Source organism: Sinocyclocheilus anshuiensis, unplaced genomic scaffold (assembly GCF_001515605.1).
Source record: "Sinocyclocheilus anshuiensis isolate Anshui unplaced genomic scaffold, SAMN03320099.WGS_v1.1 scaffold110, whole genome shotgun sequence".
Lineage (NCBI taxonomy): Eukaryota > Metazoa > Chordata > Actinopteri > Cypriniformes > Cyprinidae > Sinocyclocheilus > Sinocyclocheilus anshuiensis.
In genome coordinates, this window is record NW_015544155.1 from 1,740,536 (window position 1) to 1,748,707 (window position 8,172).

Sequence of the window (8,172 nt, forward strand, 5' to 3'; positions counted from 1 at the left end):
CATACATATTCATACACGTTTATTTATATATTAATTTATAATACTAATACTAATAATAATAATCTAATTACTGTAATAGTGTATTCTTTCAAATATATATTTATATATAATTCATGAATGAAATATAATGTTAAGGAACAAAATTTAGTCATATCAAGCATTCATAGAGTAGCTTGTGATCAATCATTTTGTATCATTACAGTCATTGCAGTGACAGCGTTTGGTATAAATAACAATTAAAAGATAAATTATGCAGATTTTGATAGTAGTATTGTAACATTGGGATAAATCCATTAGATAAACAACAAACAAAATCCATCAGAGACATAAACAAGAGCACATCCTGATTAATGCGGTCTTACCTTTTAACTTGCGCTCTTCAGTGGTACAACGGTGCGGTGCACTGTTTTTTGTTGTTTTTTTAATTGCGAAAGGGGCGTAACTGTTTTTTTGGCGGACTCTGCAGGGGGGCACGTAGTGATGACGTCATAAACTTTGATTGGCTGAGGCAGTTGTTGTCCCAGGCTCATCATAAAAAATATTGGTCTCAGGACAACTAAGACTTGGCAAAATCAGGATGTGCTAAACGCGACGGAGTCTGATGTCTCTCTATTGTTCCTGTGCATGATAAACATGTTTATCACTGAACCCAGATTATGTGAACTGGGATTATAATCCATCCATATTCCCATTCCCAACACTGGAATCTCATGAACAGGAACAGTATCTTTTCAAAACATTAAATGCTAGAAAAAGATCAACATTCCACACACTGTTTCTTAAAGTACCATTCTGAAATATGTGGACAGATCATCATTTAGTCCAGGGGTGGCGAACTCCGGTCCTGGAGAGCCGCAGTCCTGCAGAGCTCAGCTCCAACCCTAATTAAAACTCACCTGCCTGTAGCTTCCTAGTAACCCTTCAGGCCTTGATTAGCTTGTTCAGGTGTGTTTGATTAGGGTTGAAGCAAAACTCTGCGGGGCTGCGGCTCTCCAGGACCGACGTTCGCCACCCCTGATTTAGTCTGATCAAAAGACACTCAACAAGGACAAATGGGCCTTTTGATTGGCAGAGACTGAGTGAACGGCAAAATAACATTGTAAGCAGGCCTGTGGGTTGTGTGTGTGTGCATTCTGGGTGTCTATGTGAGGTAATGGGTGTGAAGATGTATTGCTGTGTCAGCTTGATGAAGCACTGCCTCTGGAAGCTTCCCATCCATCGGCGGTGATTAATCAACCCATCAGAGGCTGTTAATCATGGAAACAATACACAGATTACAGACACACACGTGCATCCAAAACAGCACATACACATGCAGTGAGATCAGACAGCAGACAGTGATTTCATTTGACAATAATAAATCACCAAACACACTTGACTGGCTATTTGCATGTTTGTTTGTTTTGTAATACACTTTGCACAATTTATATAAATGTGTAAAAACAGTCTATGAATGCAATTTATGCTGCCAACCATTGTTTTCCAAATATCTAGACTTCATTAAAACAATATAAATTTACAAAATGTCATTATATATCAAGACTTGTTTTCTGAAAAATATAGCAAACATTAGCAATTGGCAAAAAAATTTTTTCTTGTTTTAATAAGATAAGTTGTAGCAAATTTAGTGAAGTTTGTATTCATATCATCAGAAGCATTCATAATAAAACTGTTTTAAATAGATTCATTTGTTATACAAGTGTATTCATTTGCCAGTAAATTAGCAATCAGTAATTAATTGTAACGCCATTAAGAAACCATCTGACACCTGAGAGGTGTAAATCCTTCACTTATAACAAAAAGCCACTCATTCCTTAATGGAAAAGTGCAACCACCTCACTCCTGATGTATATTCACACAGTAATTTGCATGTAAATGTTGTGTAAATGATTGCCTTCATGTCTACACATGCAATGTAAGCTGAATTCGACAAAAAAAAAAAGCTTTGTGCTCCTTAGAAGTCCTGACGAACGTCTCTTAAGTAAGCTGTAAGCAAATAACATCTTTTCTTTTCATCTTATTAATGTATCCCCAACAGATGCGGAGCGGATTATTTCGATTAGTCCTTTCTTCTGGCCCTGTTTTGCTGCTTTGCATCTAAATCTATCAGACCGGCCTCCGTAATAAACTACAGGAACAAAACTCAATGTTTACAAGTTTCCTTACACTCTTAAAAATAGAAGTTCCAAAAGGGGGTTTCTGTGGAAGCTTAATTCCGCCATAGGTTTAAAAAAAAGAAAAGAAGTTAACTGCGCCTTTTTATCTCACAGTTCAGTTTTTTTTGTTCGCAATTCTCAAGATATAAACTTGCAACTGAGAAGAAAAGTCCAAATTGTGAGACATAAACTCACAACCGCAAGAAAAAAGTGTTTTTTTCTCGTTGCGAGAAAAAAAGTCTGAATTGTGAGATAAAAGTCGCAATTACCTTTAGTTTTCACTGCAATGCCAAAGAAGAACCATTTTTGGTTCCCCAAAGAACCTTTCAATGAGTCAATTAAAAAATCTAAGGAACCTTTATTCCACATATATAGACCTTTTTGTGGAATGGAAAGGTTCCATGGATGTTAAAGTTTCTTTATGGAACCACAACATCCAATAAACAAACGTTATTTTTAAGAGAGTAGGTGTGCTTTACAAAGGCATTCCCTTCTTTTTGGAACAGAACTGAGAGTATCACACTTCCCAGAATTCCCTCAAGCGATTTCACATCACAATAGATTTCTTTAAGTATCGTTCCCCATAAACGCAGCTGTCCTGGTATGGACGCCAACCCTGTATTTTCATTTCAGTAATTAGACCCATTGATTAACCCGACGTTGGCTGCATTCCACAAGAGACGGGAACCTGCTATTTTGTGTCTCCCTTAACCACATGTTTGATATCAAAGATGACTCGTCATTTTAATTGTCATTTCCCCAACCCTGACTGTGTTTTTACTGGCACCTCGCAACTGTACAGAGGGGGAGTTTTATTTTTCCGCTGACCTCTCTTTCTCTCTCGCTAGTTCTCTCTCGCTTTTTCTCTTTCCTGACCGCGAGATGATGAGATATGAGAGTCGGGTGGTAAATTAGAACAACGGGCAGTTTTCCACTGCATATAGAAGATGTGCTAATTTAGGCAATGTGGTCAGGGTGCGTCCTCGCCCCTCATAACCGTCACCCCGCGCACTCCATAGAAGCTTCGCGCTCTGGCAGATGGCTGTTCGCAGGGCAGCTAGATAATGATGGAGGATTAAACGCCTGACTCCCTTGCCATATTCCCCTCCTGCATGTGTTTGTGTTCTCTCTTTAGTGAGAATTTATGGGTTCTGTGGTGCAAAGATAGATTGCCACAAAAAAAGCCTCTGAGAAAACGCTACTAATCTGCGAGCGATAATTCCCATTCAAGTGAGTGATTCTGGATTAATAAAAATGCTAATTCATAGAAATGCAATGCCATGGCTTCCAGTGAGGAGGATTTGTGGCATGTTTGCCCTCGACTCTATTAAAAAGAAAGACACAGAGATCATAAATATGGATCCGGTTTTGTCGACCTGTGTGGGTGGTTTGTGCCAAGCAGCTACACTCATCCCAAACATATTATTCATTTGAATACCACGGGCAAAGGGACAGGATGACATGGGAATAATTGAAAGAGATGTGATTAGACTCTGGAAGGCCATGTTTACACCTAGTAAACATCCAGGGTGATTCAATCACAAGTTGTCAACCATGGTACGTTCTTGTTTACACCTGGTAACTTGCATCTAAAAATGTCTTCTTTGAGGTCCGGGACACATCAGGATATTTTCAACTACCTCCACAAGATGTGGTCAACGGGGTCTAAGGGCATGAAGAACAGAATATTTTGCAACATATTGAAATGATTTCTATATGAATGCCCTGAGGCAGAGAACAAGCAGAACAGAGTTTAACTGTTGTAAATATTGAAGCATTTACTTAATACATGCTCACTGGGGCATTGGGTCAGCAAGTGTGTTGTAAGTGGCTGATTGTTTTTCCATTGTGATTTATTTGAGCACCTTGAGAATTATTTTTTGTGTGTGTGGTGAAACTGCTTTCTGTTTCATCATAACTTGACTGACGTATAACTCCAATTCTGGGTGAAAGGCAGAAGTCAGCAGAACATCTACTAGCAGAGTCAGAAACCAAGCAAGGCTAGGGGCAGAAATGCCACTGAAACTGACAAAAATGCCCCAAATACTCCAAATGAGGGGGCAAAAAATGTCCAATTACGTTTTTCTGCTATAAGTTTAAAACACATGCACCAGATATGAAATATAATATTTGTACTCATGCTTGTTTTATACAGTAAAAAAAAAAAAAATATTTTATTTATATTTATTGACAAATGTCTAGTGATGTAACTCTTAAGTAAAAAGTAAGTAATAATATGTAATAATATTATTTCAGTACAAATATCAATGATATTTGAATATCATGAATACCAAGGCATTTCTGTTGGGTTTACACCATTTGACCTGAATGAAAGTGCTTTTTCATAAAAAGATCAAGAAGACTAATATACTCAATTTGATTTAGTAGACAGTTTTCAATGTTTTCAAATAATATTTTAATATTTTATAAACACATTTTAATAATATTTTATTTGCTTAATTTAACTTTTTTATATTAAAAATTATTCCAAACTACCTTTTTTTTTAAAGCATTACGGTGTTTTAATAAGACTTTTTTTTTATCTCATAATTGACCCATAAATGGGTGATACTTCTACATGCCTGCTTTAAAGTAGAAAAAACTCCCGAAAATAGACATTAAATATGAATTCCTCACACAGCCACAGAATGAAATGTGCTGGCTAAAATTAACTTCACTTTCCAACAACTTGTCATACTTGACCCATGTTTTCCATTACAACCGGTGGAATCCTTGATCTCACCTCTGCATTCAATAGAAACATTCTCCCATTACCAGCAGCCAAAGGTGATCCTTCACAGACAACATAGTAGAGATCTGAAATAGTTCAAGTTAAATATTAAGATGGCAGAGGATTCATCGGTATGGGCCAGAATGCACTGCACACACATACTCACACTTAGTATTCCAGAAATAAAGCAGGCTGGATCATTAGTCTCGGCACATAACCACATAACTCACTAATTGCCACCATGAATATTCCTAGAACATGATTTGTGATCCAAACTGTCTGCCCAAGTTCTGTTTATTTAGAGTCAGTCTGACTGAGACAGTACAGAGTATCACTTAAAATAACACACACACAGCCTGTAATTTAAGGACAGTGTTTGTATATAATAGAATCCAGCTCGAAAACACACAATGAACGCTCTGGTCCATTCAACCCCATCGGTTTTCACTTTGGAAAGGGAGCTGGAATGAGCTGCATTCCATTTTATTTCACCACATTTATTTGGCATCAGTGTTATTTTATCATTAGTGTTTTGTGAGTTGAACAGCAAGAGTTTAAACAAGGACAATCAATTGCAAGCCCATTTCCGCAATGGAATAAGAATATAAAAAAGTTAATACAAAAAGTAAAAAAAAAAGGCAAAAAAAAAAGGTAGATAATTGCGACTTTTTATGTCCCAATTCTGATTTGTTTTCTCTCACAATTTTTGCTTTCTCCGTCGCATTTTGGATTTGCAAGATATGAACTCAGAAGTGGGAAATATAAACTCACAAATATGAGAAAAATAACTCACAAGATATAAACTTGCAATTGTGAGATATAAACTCGTAATTCTAAGAAGAAAAGTCTGATTAGTGAGATAAAAATTCACAATTGAGAGAAAAAAAGACAGGATTGTGAGATAAAAAGTCGCAATAACCTCTTTATTTTTTTTTAATGGCGGCAACAATAAACAGAATTGTGAGATGTAAATTTTGAATACCGAAAAAAAGTCAGAATTGTGAGAAAAAAAGTCAGAATTTTTACCTCATCATTGAGTTTATATCTAGCAATTCCGACCCTCTTCTCTGTATTCTGAGTTTACATCCCTCAATTCTGAGATACAAAGTCTTCCTCACCGTGCAACATATGGTATTGGTGAAATTTACAGCCGAGCTTTAAGTCTGGTTCACGGTCATGTTAGTTGCATAAATGCATTCAAAATCAAGTTTTGTTTCTTATCTGTTGCAAACGGCTCCCAAAGGAAAGCTTTATTATGATGGATCGTGGTGATGTCACAAGTAGTCTTAGCATCAAAGACAAATGTGGCCTTTGTTTCCCGTGAACCGCCGTCCTCACCTGGAACCAGACCAGGACTGGCCAGCTGCCAGGTGCGTACTTAGCGGAGGTTACGGCGAAGCAGGGCCCTGTGCTCCTGCAAGAAGAGGCCCCAGCGGAGAATTTGAGGGCCTGATAGGATTAGACTCCCTTTCTTTACACAACATTGATGAGGATAAGGAATCCGTAGAGTGCTCAAGCACTCCAAAGCTTTCCTAATGCAAAGCATCAGATGCCCTCACTGCTGCGCTTACACCAATACAAATGCCATCAAACCTCTGCACAGATGATTTCTCCAGGAGCTGGTCTAGTTACATGCGCCGGAGAAACTTTGCTTGATTTTGCTTTGACCACAAACCAACAGTGGTGTTTATTACCTCATGGGGAATTTGCTCACTTCGCTCCATATGTCTCACATACCTTGATCCTAAGATAAATATTAGTAATATTTTCCTTCAACAGTGAGCCAAGAGAAATATACATAAACAGTCATGTAAGGACAGTTGAGCGCCAGAGTGAAAGTTCGCCAGCACAATGCATTATGGGAATGTGGATGACACTTTGTCCACTCGGAAAGAAACAAATGCGGCATACTGGGACAAATTGGAACATTTTAGGAGGAGTTGGATTTTAGACTACGTACAAAACTTTTTAAGTCATACTATCGGTTGCAGTGTCTATTTACACTAAAGGTCCCGATATATTTACGGCAAAGTTCTTTTTTTTTTTTCATTCTAAAAAGACATTTGAAATATCTAAGCAAATGTATACTGTTAGCAAACATCCCAATGCCTAGGATTAGATGAATATGTAAATATGTGATATGTGCTTTCCTCTCAATAACAAAATAAACACAAAGAGAGAAAACAGCAGTTAAGAAAGATTCTGATCATAGCGATGTAGATAAGTTTGCACCAGCTCTGCAGTCAAGTCGCTTCACATTTAGCACTTTATAGAATAGATTGATTTAAAGCAAGCAGCTCCTACAGTATTAAACAAGAAAAAGTGTTACTTACAATTAAAATTACAATGTTTTTTTAATTGTTTTTTCAAAATGTTTTAGTTAGATTTGGTTCAAAATGACATCACAGCAGTTCATTCTCTGATACATCATTTGAAGTATATTGGGGCCTTTAGTGCAAATAGCCTGGCAAAGACCATGTACGTTAACTCTGCCCACCGTTGTCTGGTTGACACAGACAAAATTGCAAAAGAAAACAAACCAGTAACTGGGACAGTAGCGTGGAGAGTAGGAAAAGTGGATTTAACTTTTGACGCAACCAACCCAAGTTGTAATCTGTCTTTTTCTGATCCCATTCTTCTCCATTTTCCCATTGCATATCAGCTTGGAAAGGCGTTTATTTTAAATAAAATTAATAAAAATAGCCGGAAAGTGGAAATAAAGTTCCTACAGGGTATTTAATATTGGGAGTACATTGTTTAACTGGTATTTAATAGGCCTATAATTGAAAAATGTCTTGTCTTTGCTATGATTGGACTGACTGGAACACTAATGCGACACAAGGTATCTGTATCTGCCATCATTTTCACTAAGTATAAATAGCATCTAACTATTATTCACGCTTAGTACAAAGAAAATACTTTTTTGCTATTTTGCTGTCACTTAGTGTAAATAGCCTCTGCTTTTATCTTGACATGGCATCTTAAAAACCCACTTCTCATGGTGGAAGATGCTTAAAACCAACAGTGCATAATTGACCCTTTACTGGGTTTGATTGACAGGCGATCTGATGCCCAATCTACCATTTTGTCCAACAAACAAACCAGATAGGAGAGTAGATTAATGTCGGTGGACTTAAACTTTAAAAAATGGTGTGTATTGACGTCTTTCCGCGGTTAAAACAAAATACCTTCTGATGTTCATTCATGTTTATTTCGTGTTATAAACTAGTAAAGAGGAAGATGATCGGTTCACATGCTGCTTGAACTGAGGCGCTACAGCGATCT